This window comes from Panicum virgatum, chromosome 7N, assembly GCF_016808335.1.
Source record: "Panicum virgatum strain AP13 chromosome 7N, P.virgatum_v5, whole genome shotgun sequence".
Classification (NCBI taxonomy): domain Eukaryota; kingdom Viridiplantae; phylum Streptophyta; class Magnoliopsida; order Poales; family Poaceae; genus Panicum; species Panicum virgatum.
The window spans coordinates 35,331,888-35,344,298 of record NC_053151.1 but is presented as its reverse complement, the minus strand read 5'-3'; the positions used below and the strand labels follow the sequence as shown (position 1 = coordinate 35,344,298).

Here is a 12,411-nt window from a genome sequence, read left to right as displayed (position 1 = left end):
GTACCTAGTATTATTAATTTTCTAAATAAATTTTTAAAAATACGAGCAGCTGTGCTGAATTTAGGTCTAAGACTCGTTTAATAGCTAGGTTGTACCACGACATATTTGACCAATTTGGCTATGTTGTTATCCTTATGCTTATTTTTTAATGGAATAAATTTCTTGATGAGCTAGAGACACAAATCTTCCCACGAGCATCAAGTTTCAGTCTCAATTTGAATAGTATTTGAACGACTAGCAGGTCAGGTTCAGCTGTCAGCACAGTGTTACACGCATCTTATCTCAAATCACATTATTAAGACACTGCAGATACGACCGCATCATTTCCTGGCAATTTTTGAAACGGCCACACACAACGCGCCCCTGTTGAGATGTGCTCTACATCCGCAGCCGGCGGGCCGCGTGCGTGTGGGCGTGCTCGGGGACGAGCGAGACGTCGTCGATGACGGGGCCGCACAGCGTCCCGTCCGGCTTCATGTGGTGGTTCCCGCTCTGGAGTCTGGAACACCACGCGCGTCACGTCGGCGTCCGCCACGAACTCGACTCGTACGGCACCTTCAGCGCCGCCGTGGGCGCGTACGCGTCCACGGCACTACGGCAGGTGCCCCGCGCAGCCATCGCCGGCGTCCCCGACGGAGAAGGACAGCTCGTACGGGCGCCCGGGCACGGTGCGCACCTCCTGCAGCAGCGCGCACTCCCTGCCGGCGACCAGCTCCACGGCGTAGAAGCCGCGCGGCACCGCGTGGTGCGCCGCGTCCACTCCACGTACTTGACGACCTTGGTGTCCGACATGATGACCAGCCACCCCGGCAGCGGCGAGTGCTCGTCCTCCGCGACCGGTGGGACCAGCACGCCCCACGGCGTGTTCGGGAAGATGTAGGGCCCATCCTCGAAGCCCCCGTTCCTCAGCATGTTGTCTGCTTCAGTTGGGTTCATCACCCACCAATTCAAGTACTTGTCAGTGCTAATTTCAGGTAAAGATCAAAAGCTAAACATACGGGCAGGCGCACAAGGGCATCGACGAATCGATCTTAGCCTTGACGTGGTGGGGAGGGTGGAGGGCCTTGATGGCGACGGCGTCGATGAGGCGGCCGCACGCCGGGTCGTCCTCCTAGCCGGGTCCTGCTAATCCGCGCGCGCGCCAGCAGCGCCCCTGGCGCACCATTCCAACAGGGTCCCTTTCCTTTTAGGAAAAAAAATATTCTGCACAGGTTTCTAATTTTGGAAAATTATATCTTATAAATATAATTTGCAAGTATAATTTTGTGCACATCTTCGTTGAAGCCAGATTCTTATCATATCTTTTTGTGATGTACATAACTTTTACGTATAACTTTTTTTTAATAACTTAAAATTAATAATTTTTAGCACAACTTTCACAGTACATACAAAATTTAATGTGTAGTTTTCTAAATTAACTTATAGAGGATAACTTTTCAACACAAATTGTATGAAGATGTTATCTAGAAGATTTCTCACATAACATTTTTATGCACAAATTTATCATGCAACTTCTAAGCACAAGTATTGATATAATTTTTTTAGTATGATTTCCATATAAAAGTTGTCAAGAAAACTTCAGATATATAGAAGGTAAAAGGAAAAAAAAACTGGAAAAAATAACACTTATGGAACGTAAAGGAAAAACAAAAAAAATGAAAAGAGAAAATAAATACATGTAAAGTCACTCACGTGGGGGTGGGTGAAAATTAACAGTGGGGGTGGGTGCAAATTAACAGCTGCGCGGCGGCGATTGTGCATGCGCCAGGAAGCCTTGCAGCGCGTGCCTGTAGAATTGGATTCCGGACTCATCACACTCATGCCGTTTATCTCCGACTTGTCTGGTCCTTGCTCAAACTAGCCGTTGGTAGCGGCTCTGCACGCACAAAATGTTGTTAAAACTCAGAAGATATGTACAAATCTTAGGACGGGCACTGTTGTCAGAGAGAAGTGGTGCTCCGTTTTGCCAAACTACTAGCACTTTAAGTTGGACCCGACTAACTTATAGCCTGCCGTAATATTAGCTAACCATATGAACGGCCCATATTTGGAAAAGCCACCTAATTATCGCTTCCTTTTCTAGCAACCCCACATTTTTTGTCGCCTCCGCCCCGTCCGCCTCCTTTCCCCCTCAGTTTTACCGATTACTACTAGTACATGAATTTTTTTATAAACATAATATGATCAAACGGTACCAGTGACACTCTTCAGCTAAATGGTGGGAGTTTCTAGAGAATATGGGGAAATAGATCCTCTGCAATACTATTCTTAGCAGTTAGGTCGTTGACATAGTAGGTCTGACCTCACACGTCAGCGAGGGGCCGTAATGTAGGCGAGTCCCTCCTGAAATCTGGTGTGCTCTCAACTTTGGAAGGGATCCTTCAAAGGTAGAGAAGCTAGACATAAGAGACAGACTTCGGGGTGGGAGGCTATCGTTGTGTATTGGTGGAGGAGGATGGCCGTTGGGCTAGGCAAGAGCAAGAGAGACGTAGGGATGATCCGACGACATGTGTTAGTGCGGTGAGGGCAATGAGACCGAACATTGCCGTCCATGAGGTCACCAAGGGTGACGGACTGACGGTAGGTGGGAGCAAATAGTGCCATGATATTGCGCTACTGAAGCAATATCTAAGGTTGAAGAGTGCTCCAATCTAGATCCAATATGATGATTCGTCACCTAGGAAAATATATTTGAAATTTTAAAGTATACCAAAGTTGCCTCCCTTTGCTTTTAAGAGCAACTCCAATGTATGTTTTTCGGTGGTGCCAAGAGGAGAGAGAGTGTTCTGAGGAGGATGCCATACGGTGGAGGAAAACATCTAGCCGGTGCTACTCTGGCACCCGGAGCTCGGTGCTACTCTGGCACCCGGAGCTTAGTTAAGCACTGTGGCTAAGCAATAAAAATTTTCTGTGTCAGAACTGCACTGCCACATGACTGGGAGGAGATGCTCTAGAGGAGAGAGCTAAGGTATATTTAAGTAAATTGTGGGACCTACCTTAGTCTAAAGCAAGATGCTACACGTTGGAGAGGAGTTTAGAATTTAGCATCTTCCATACGTATCAGATTGTAGCACCCTTCAAAAACTTATACACTAGAGCTGCCCTAACAATGATCTTACTTGCATCTTGTTCTTGTTCTCCGACCTCATCTTTTGAGACTCCACAATCAGGTCTGCACTTGCATCCTTATTAATTTTTCTATCTTTTAACATCACCTACCATTTTCACCTTTCATGTCTGTAACAGCCAAATATTGCACCAACAACAATTTAGCTATGTTTGAGCATCTCGAGCGGTCTCGCTTTCCCCAATAAACTATCATGAAAAAATATGCTCCAGCAATTTCCCAATACTCTCCCTTTTTTCAATAATTATTGGGTTGTTCCAATATTTTATCCCAACTCCCCTCAAAGAAAGGGAGAATTTTGGCTCACCTGTGTTATTTGCATTATGACGAGATTGTTATAGAACTATAAAAGTATCTCCCCTAGTAACCCGTGAAAATAGTATTGCGATGTCCAAATAATAGATTTTCAGGAGATGTTTATTGGGTGTTGCTGGAGATCGTACTACACAGGGGCTGATCTACATGGGGCTAGGGTATCAAGCCCCTTACCTCCCTAATATTAATGGATACCCTCCTAAGTCCCCCTCCATTTTTTGGATGAAAGAATGATGAGGAAGGGAGAGGAAGAAGATAAGGGGAGGAAGAAGAAGAGATGGGAGATGAGTCTCCTCTACATGCATATGCAAGATTCGCCACTGGTACTACAATTTTCCCTAAGTTTCAAAATATAGGTCGTTTTGACTTTTCTAGATTCATATATTTTGTTAGCTACCTAAACATATATTATATCTAGATGCATAACAAATACTATAAATCTAAAAAAATCAAAACGACCTACATTTTAGAACGGAGAGAGTACTATAGACATTGATGGAACATGAGCATTAGAGATTTAGAAAGCAAAAAACCGTAGCACCATCGCTGACGGCAGAAACCGCTCGAGCAGCCACGCCGAGCACCATCAAGACGATCGCCACGGAGCGCGCGCTCCTCGCCATGGCGCAGGCTCCCTTCTCACAACGACACGAGAAGCCCCACGGTTCGCAACGAGCTTTGTGGAGCATATTGGGCTATGGCCGTGCGAGCTAGAGCCCTTGATAACGAAACAGGAGCAAAGCGACCCGGAGCGCACGGCGGCTTATATAAGCGCAGCCTCTTATGCAGCGGCTGGCCCGCTGACCTCGCGCCATCAGGGCGCGGAGGCGCGTGGCGGATGCCGACGACGATGGGCGGGGCGCCGCGGGACGCGGCCGGGATCGTGCCGCTCTCGGGTCACGTTGGAGACCTGCTCTGCTGCAGTCACGTGGCGCCCTGCGCCGCTCGCGACATGGAAGATTCCGTGGCGGTTCTCCGCACACGACACGGCCGCACGCCGTGGCGCCCGAACGCAACGGCCGGCCGCGACACCGACGAACCGGCGCTCGACGTCGTGGCGCGCAGCGAGGGTGGGCAGCGGTCAGGCTCCGGGCACCGGCTACCGGCCTGCTACGGCTTCGCCTTGGTGGACGACGCGCGTTGGGTCCGCCCAAGCCCAAGCCTGCTGTACCCGTTGCTGGATCATCAGGTACGCCATGTGGTGCGGCGCTTGCGCCGGAACGCACTGGCCTGTCTGGCCACGCATGGGGCGCGGCGCAGTGCAAATCTCGAACCAGCCTCATGTCTGCGGCTGTCACTACATGTTGTTGCCGCTGGCGAGATCTCTGTCACTGACGGTGAGATAATCTTCGGGTACAAGGAGGCAGAACAGCTTCCCTGCCATCAGGTTCAGTTGACTGGATGATGCCATCAGAACAAGTTAAGGGGAGTTCTACAACAACCACCCGCAATGTACGGACTAACCACTGCTACTCCACGGCCAGCGGCCACCAGCAGGTGCAAGTACGCATACGTTCCGGCATAGCAGCGGACGCGGATCCTCTGAAAAATTTCTGTTCCTGAACGAACTACGCGAGGAGCCGGCGCGCCGCGCGCCGGCGCACGCTGACGAGGGCGACGTCGTCCAGGACCGGCCCGCACAGCATCCCCTCGGGCTTCACGTGGTGGTTGAGGCTCTGGAACACGACGCGCGTGGCGTTCGCCGCCGCGGCGAACTCGAGGCTGGCGCGCCTGGACCCGCCCGTCCCGCGGGACTCGTACAGCACCCTCGCCGCCGCCCGCGCCGCGTAGGCCTCCACGCCCAGGGGCTCCGCGCACCCATCGCCCGCGTCCCCGACGAAGGACAGGCGGTACCACCGCCCGGGCGCGGTCGGCACCTCCTGCAGGCTGCAGCAGCGCGGCCTCCCTGCCGGCCACCATCTCCACGGCGCGCGCGCCGCGCGGCACCGCGTGGTGCGCCGCGTCCACGTACTTGACCGCCTTCGTGCCCGACATCACCATCCACCCCGGCAGCGGCGACACGTCGTCCTCGCCCAGCGGCGGCACCAGCGCGCCCCACGCCGTGCCCGGGAAGATGAACGGGCCTTCCTCGAAGTCTCCGTTCCGCAGCATGTTACCTGCAAGCACGGGACAACCCGTATCCACTCTCTCTGAAACCAGACAAGGTTTTTTTCTGAACAATCTTCGAGCTCTTTTCTACCAGATCATCACCTTTCTCGCGGCGCGGAGGGCTGAGGGTCTTGATGGCGACGAGGTCGATGAGGGGCCCGCACGCCGGGTCCTCCTCGACGCCGGGGTTGTGGATGGTGAGCCACACCGTGCTGTGCCTGGCCCTGAAGGCGTAGGAGTAGGAGCCCCAGCCGCTGCTGGTGTACACGGTCTGGATGGGGAGGACGCCGGACTCCGGGCCGGCGGACATGTTGAGCTTCTCGGCCTGGGCGCAGGTGCGCGCCGCGGAGAAGGTGATGGAGTAGGTCTTCTTCCGGGTCACGCCCAGCAGCTGCCGGATGGTCGCGTCGTTGCCCAGCCGCACGGCGCGCGCCCCTTCCGGCACCGGCAGGATCATGTCCTCCTGCTGCTACCCGGACCTGATGTACTCCACGAACCCTGTGATCTCCCAGTGGGGTATGGAGTTTGGATTCATCACCGTGGTGCCGTTCATTTCGGACGCGTCTGGCCCCTGCTCAAAGTCGCCATTTGGTAACAGGCCTGGTCCTCACAAGGAACAACAAGTTTTCGTCAGTTGAGACTCATACGTGGATGCGCATTCATCAAGGTGACAAGAGTAACATGAATGCACAATCATCTTTAAAAAAGGTAACATGAGTGCAGATTTTAGTCAAGAAACGTTAACTCAGGTTTCACATTATTGATACACCTGGATCTTTTAGGGCTATTTATTCTTCTGCACATAGGAACGAAAAGCAGGTAAATGTTTTTCACATTAGCTAAAAGCTTAATTCCTTTCAGGCTTTATTTATCACTAACTGGAAAAAATATCATATAAATATGGTATTGTGAAGATAGTAATTATGTGACTGTTCCGCTGACTATGGTATCTTATCATTCGGTCAACTCAATCTAAACAGTACTTTGAGGTTACTACTTACAGTACTAGTCATTTAAGCAAAACTAAAACTAGCTAGCAAGATGAACATGAAGCTAGCTCGATCAGTTGTCTGTAAGTGTAAGTGGAGGGCAAACTGAAACGGGAACAGCAAACTGCTGTCTTTGTGAATGAGCTCCTTAAGTGCGAAAATAAGCCATCAGAGTGCCAGTTTGCGATCGAGATCTCACCGTCAGTGACGACGCCTGAAGCCGCTGGAGGAGCCACGCCGACGAGCAAGAGCAGCAGCAGAAGAAGCACCGCGCGGCGTGGCCCCATGCCGCCCGTCATGCCGGCCGGTCGGCCGGGCTCCCTCCCCGCGAGCTCTGCCCGTTCAGGGACGAGCTGAGCACTCGAGCTCACTGTGGGGGGATAGATGGAACAGTCCCGTGAACAATGCCGTCTCGCGTCGCTCAACTTATAGAGCCAGCGTCGCGAGGGGGAGGTAGCGCTCGGAGCCTCGGGGCAATTATGAAAATAAAATTAAGTAACTTTCTAAATATTTATCTAAATTACCTACCTTTACCATTAAAAAAACTAAAGCAACACCCTAATATTCTTGTAAATTATCCACATATGTCATTATAAAACAAATGCAAATAACTCCCTAAATTTGTGAATGAATTGTCCAATTATGTCATTATTAGAAGTTAAGTAACCCCTAAATCTGAATCTAATTTATATAATTATAACCAAATATTAAAGTTTAGTGATATACTATTTCTATCATTATTAACATATTTTTTATAAAAATACTATCCAAGATATGTGTCACCATTAAATCATGTACGATGAAAGAGATAAGAATACCAATTCATAAACAAAATAGTTTAATTAAATATATATCGAACACATATGGAGGTGTGATGCAAAATGATCTATTGAAATTAGATAATAATAAATATGTATTTTAGAATATTTGTTAGAATATTTAATAGATGAAAGGGGTGTGAGATAGATAAATTATAATTATGCATTGTAAGATCATTTTGATATTAATTATAATTAGCCTGTATGGGAGCATGGGTTGATAGGCTAGCGTATTCTAATTTTCTTACAATTTTTTTGTAAAAGTTACTTATGGCTTTACAAAATGTAGCTTCACATGCCTAAATTCAGTTAATTGGATATTAGTGTTGATAGTGTGAAGATAGATTGCTTGGTGTGATTAGTGCACAAGGATAAACAACTTTGTGTTGAGTAAGTGAATGTTTATTGCATGATCAATAATAGGCGACAACTTTAGTAGATCAGTTGAGCATTTTTATTAATTTATTTTGATATTTTTCTATTATACCTAAAGTTATATGTCTGAAAAATATTATCAAAACATATGCAAGTGAGATTTTATTTTGAAGGCCTTTTCAAAAGAGATAATTGTGCAATCGAAATTTGAATTTTTTATCTAATACACAAAAGACTTGCGCATCTATGTAACTAAGGTAGAAGAAGGAACTATACAAACAACACACTTATTGAAAGCGTCCTAGGAGGTCAACAGGAATAGTCGGAGCTCGTGGACCGTCCTAGTATATATAACACATTTAGGATTCGATATTACACAAGATATACCAGAAATACATTCATTCATGTATCAATCCCAGAGACCGACGGTTTGCGAGATCTCACCGTCGGTGACGACGCCTGAAGCCTCTCGAGCAGCCACGCGGACGAGCAAGAGCAGCAGCAGCAGCACCGCGCGGCGCGTGGCCTCGTGCCGCCCGTCATGCCAGCCGGTCGTGCTCCCTTCCCGCGAGCTCTGCTCGTTCAGGGACGTGATGACTGATGAACACTAATCGAGCTCAATGGGGTTTGGGGGGATCGATGGAACAGTCCCGTGTACAGGGCCGTCTCGCGTGGCTCAAACTATAGAGCTAGCGTCGCGGGGGAGCTACGGTTCCGGGGGCTCGCGGGGCACGAGGAACGGAGGGCAGCAGGCATCCCGGTCTTGAGATGAGGTGAGATCCATGCGCTGGCTGGCCGGCCGGGACCCTGAACCGCACGTGAAGCTCTATCGCGTACATCGAGTCGCCATTAGTGGTGTTGGAGTAATGGGCTTGGCCCATTCATTCTAAAACATTAAAAAAATTTAAAGCCCACTATTAATGCTAGCGAATCAATGCTTAATTCCGTACCGGGAATTGAGTAGGATCTCAACCGACTTAAAAGGTGGACTTCGTGTACACCACTTGTGAAGCCGGTAAGAGGAGGACGGTGAACCACACGTGCGCACGCTCGCTCGCCTCGCCGGGCCGGGCCGGGCCGGGCGTGGCCGGGCCGGGCCGGTGCGCGGCCGGCCGTGCAGGTGCGGTGCGGCGCGGCGCGGTGTGATGGCTATTTTGCCGTTGACAGCAATTAATCGTGCGATTAAACGTGCAATTAAATCTGTAATTAATGGCCATAACCGCATCACCTAAATGACTCTGATGGTGTCCAGGTTCAACGATCCTGAGCACCTGTCACTATATAAGAAGTGCCATTCCCCTCATCCATTCTGCACCAGAGCACTGAGGCAACTCGGCTCCTCTCTTCTCCCTCTCCAGTTGCAACAACTGAGTTCCCCAACGCTAATTTCTGCGCGCACAGAATTAGCGTGAGCAGGCCTCCGAAACCTTGCTCGCCTTGAGATCCTGCACGGGATAGGCGGGCAATCAGGTTTTTGGGTAACGCTTTAGCGTGACAGCTCAAAAATACAAAGGCTTTGCCCGATTGAACGACTACTTCCTGGTGGACGAGCCGAACGACTACGTCGACTACATTCTGGTGGCCGAACGACTACGTCAACTACATCTTGGTGACCGTTCGCGGGACTGCACTGCGAACTTCTTCCTGCACCGATTTAGTTCGACTACTTCGACTGAGGCCAACCGAGTAGATGTCTACTCCAGTTGGTAACAGCGCAGCCAATGCCTCCGGCAACGGCCCCGCTTCAGGGTACTCCCTGAAACTTTGGTTATTTATATTGTTTATGCTTATCTGTGTGATAAGTATAAACATGTTCACATGTTTTATTTTACTCCTTAAAGTCATAGAAATATTGCTAGTTTATACATTTAATTTTGGAATTAAATTGTGCCCGAAATTGCCTAAATTTCTAACAATCCAAAAACCTGATTGTGTTAATAGGTTTTCGGTATCTAGCTTTGCTGCATCAATCAAACCACCACCTTTTGATGGTTCAAATTACAAACATTGGCAAGAGCGGCTTATACTGTGGTTAACACTATCGAGAGTGATCCATGTGAAAGAGGGTAAGCCTGAACAATTCTCTCCAGAGGAAGGGAGTGCGTTCGATGAGGCTGATATCCTCTTTCGAGGCTTGATCATTAGTGTTCTCAGTGATAACCTGGTGGATTCTTATATCCGGCTGCCAACTGGCAAAGCATTGTGGGATGCTCTTGAGGCTCAATATGGAGTATCTGACGCCGGGAGTGAGTTGTATATCATGGAGCAGTTCCTTGAGTACAGGATGGTCGAAGACCGTTCTGTAGTGGAACAGGCTCATGAAATACATACTCTGGCAAAAGATCTCAAAAATTGCAGCAAAGAGTCCCCATGTGTGTTACCCAATAAGTTTGTGGCTGGAGGTATAATCTCTAAGCTGCCACCTTCTTGGAGGGACTTTGCTACTTCTCTAAAACACAAGAGACGGGAGTTCACAATAGATGGACTCATAGGGACTCTTGATGTTGAGGAGAAGGCGAGAGCAAAGGACATACGTGGGAAAGGAGTTGTTGGTGCTTCAAGTGCCAATCTTGTTCAGAAGAACAACTCTCACAAGAACAAGAAAAAGCCACCGCAGAACCAACCAAAGACTAAGAAGACAACCACTTTTAAGAAAAAGAAGACGGGAGCTTGCTATGTGTGCGCTAGTACGGATCACTTTGCTGCAAAGTGTCCGAACCGCAAAGGCAACGACTCCGCCAACATGGTTATTAGCGAGCCTGGAGGAACTTCGGGGTACGGTAATTTATTACCTACTGTTCTTTCAGTCTTTGGTTCACCCGAGTGGTGGGTTGACACTGGTGCTAATATTCATGTTTGTGCTGATGCTTCTTTGTTCTCTTCTTACCAGACCAGCGGGACTTCCTCCTTGCTGATGGGGAACGGATCACATGCGCGTGTTCTTGGTGTTGGTACGGTAAATCTGAAGTTTACTTCGGGGAAGACCGTGCAGCTGAAGAACGTGCAGCATGTCCCCACCATCAAAAAGAATTTAGTCAGCGGCTCTCTACTGTGTAGAGATGGTTTCAAATTAGTCTTTGAGTCCAATAAATGTATCTTGTCTAAGTTTGGTACTTTTGTTGGAAAAGGTTATGAAAGCGGAGGCTTGTTCCGTCTTTCTTTGTCAGATGTTTGTAATAAAATTGCATACAATGTTATTAACGTTGATGAAACAAATATTTGGCATTCGAGGCTTTGTCACGTTAATTTTGGTTGTATGATGCGCTTAGCTAATTTGAGCTTAATTCCAAAGTTCACTTTTGTCAAAAATTCTAAGTGTCATGTATGTGTTGAATCAAAACAAACTCGTAAGCCTCATAAGACCGCGGAGGCAAGGAGCTTGGCACCCTTAGAATTAATTCATTCCGATTTGTGCGAAATGAATGGAGTGTTGACAAAAGGTGGTAAAAAATATTTCATGACTTTGATTGATGATAGTACTAGATTTTGTTACATCTATTTGTTGAAGTCAAAAGATGAAGCTTTATACTACTTTAAAATCTATAAAGCTGAAGTAGAAAACCAACTTGAGAGAAAGATCAAAAGAGTTAGGTCAGATCGTGGTGGCGAGTATTTCTCAAATTTATTTACTTTATTCTGCGAGGAACATGGTATTATTCATGAGAGGACGCCTCCCTATTCACCTCAGTCAAATGGGGTTGCCGAAAGAAAGAACCGCACTCTAACGGATTTGGTTAACGCCATGTTAGATACAGCGGGACTTTCCAAGGAATGGTGGGGTGAGGCTATATTGACTGAATGTCATGTCCTAAATCGTGTTCCTACAAAGAATAAAGAGATAACTCCATTCGAGGAATGGGAGAAGAAAAGGCCAACACTGTCATACTTACGTACATGGGGTTGTTTGGCAAAAGTGAGTGTGCCAATAACCAAGAAACGTAAGCTTGGAACTAAAACTGTAGATTGTATCTTTCTAGGTTATGCTATTCACAGCGTTGGATATAGATTTTTAATAGTGAAATCTGGAGTACCTGACATGCATGTTGGTACTATAATGGAGTCCAGAGATGCTACATTTTTTGAAAACATTTTTCCCATGAGAGATGAAACAAGTTCATCTAGGCAAGAGTTCATCGAGGATGATGGCTCTGCTGAGCCGATAGAACACAATGAACATACACTTGTAGAAAATCCTGAGGAGGATAACAATGATGCTCCGAGAAAGAGCAAGAGACAAAGGACTGTAAAGTCTTTTGGTGATGATTTTATTGTATACCTCATAAATGATACACCCAGAACCATTGAAGAGGCATATTCATCTCCTGATGCTGACTATTGGAAGGAAGCAGTAAGGAGTGAGATGGATTCTATCATGTCTAATGGAACCTGGGAGGTCGTTGAACGTCCTTATGGATGTAAACCGGTTGGATGCAAGTGGGTGTTCAAGAAAAAGCTTAGGCCAGATGGTACTATTGAAAAGTACAAGGCTAGGCTTGTGGCCAAGGGTTATACCCAAAAAGAAGGAGAAGATTTCTTTGACACTTATTCACCAGTTGCCCGATTGACCACAATTCGGGTGTTACTTTCCCTGGCAGCCTCTTATGGTCTTCTCGTTCATCAGATGGACGTTAAGACGGCTTTCCTCAATGGAGAGTTAGAAGAGGAGATCTATATGGAT

The 12,411-nt window shown here is 47.8% G+C and overlaps 2 pseudogenes; both read right to left on the bottom strand.

The window, feature by feature from the left end:
- Positions 1 to 378: 378 nt before the first annotated feature.
- Positions 379 to 1,165, bottom strand: LOC120681188 (annotated as a pseudogene).
- A 3,845-nt stretch (positions 1,166 to 5,010) lies between these two features.
- Positions 5,011 to 8,489, bottom strand: LOC120681186 (annotated as a pseudogene).
- Positions 8,490 to 12,411: the final 3,922 nt, after the last annotated feature.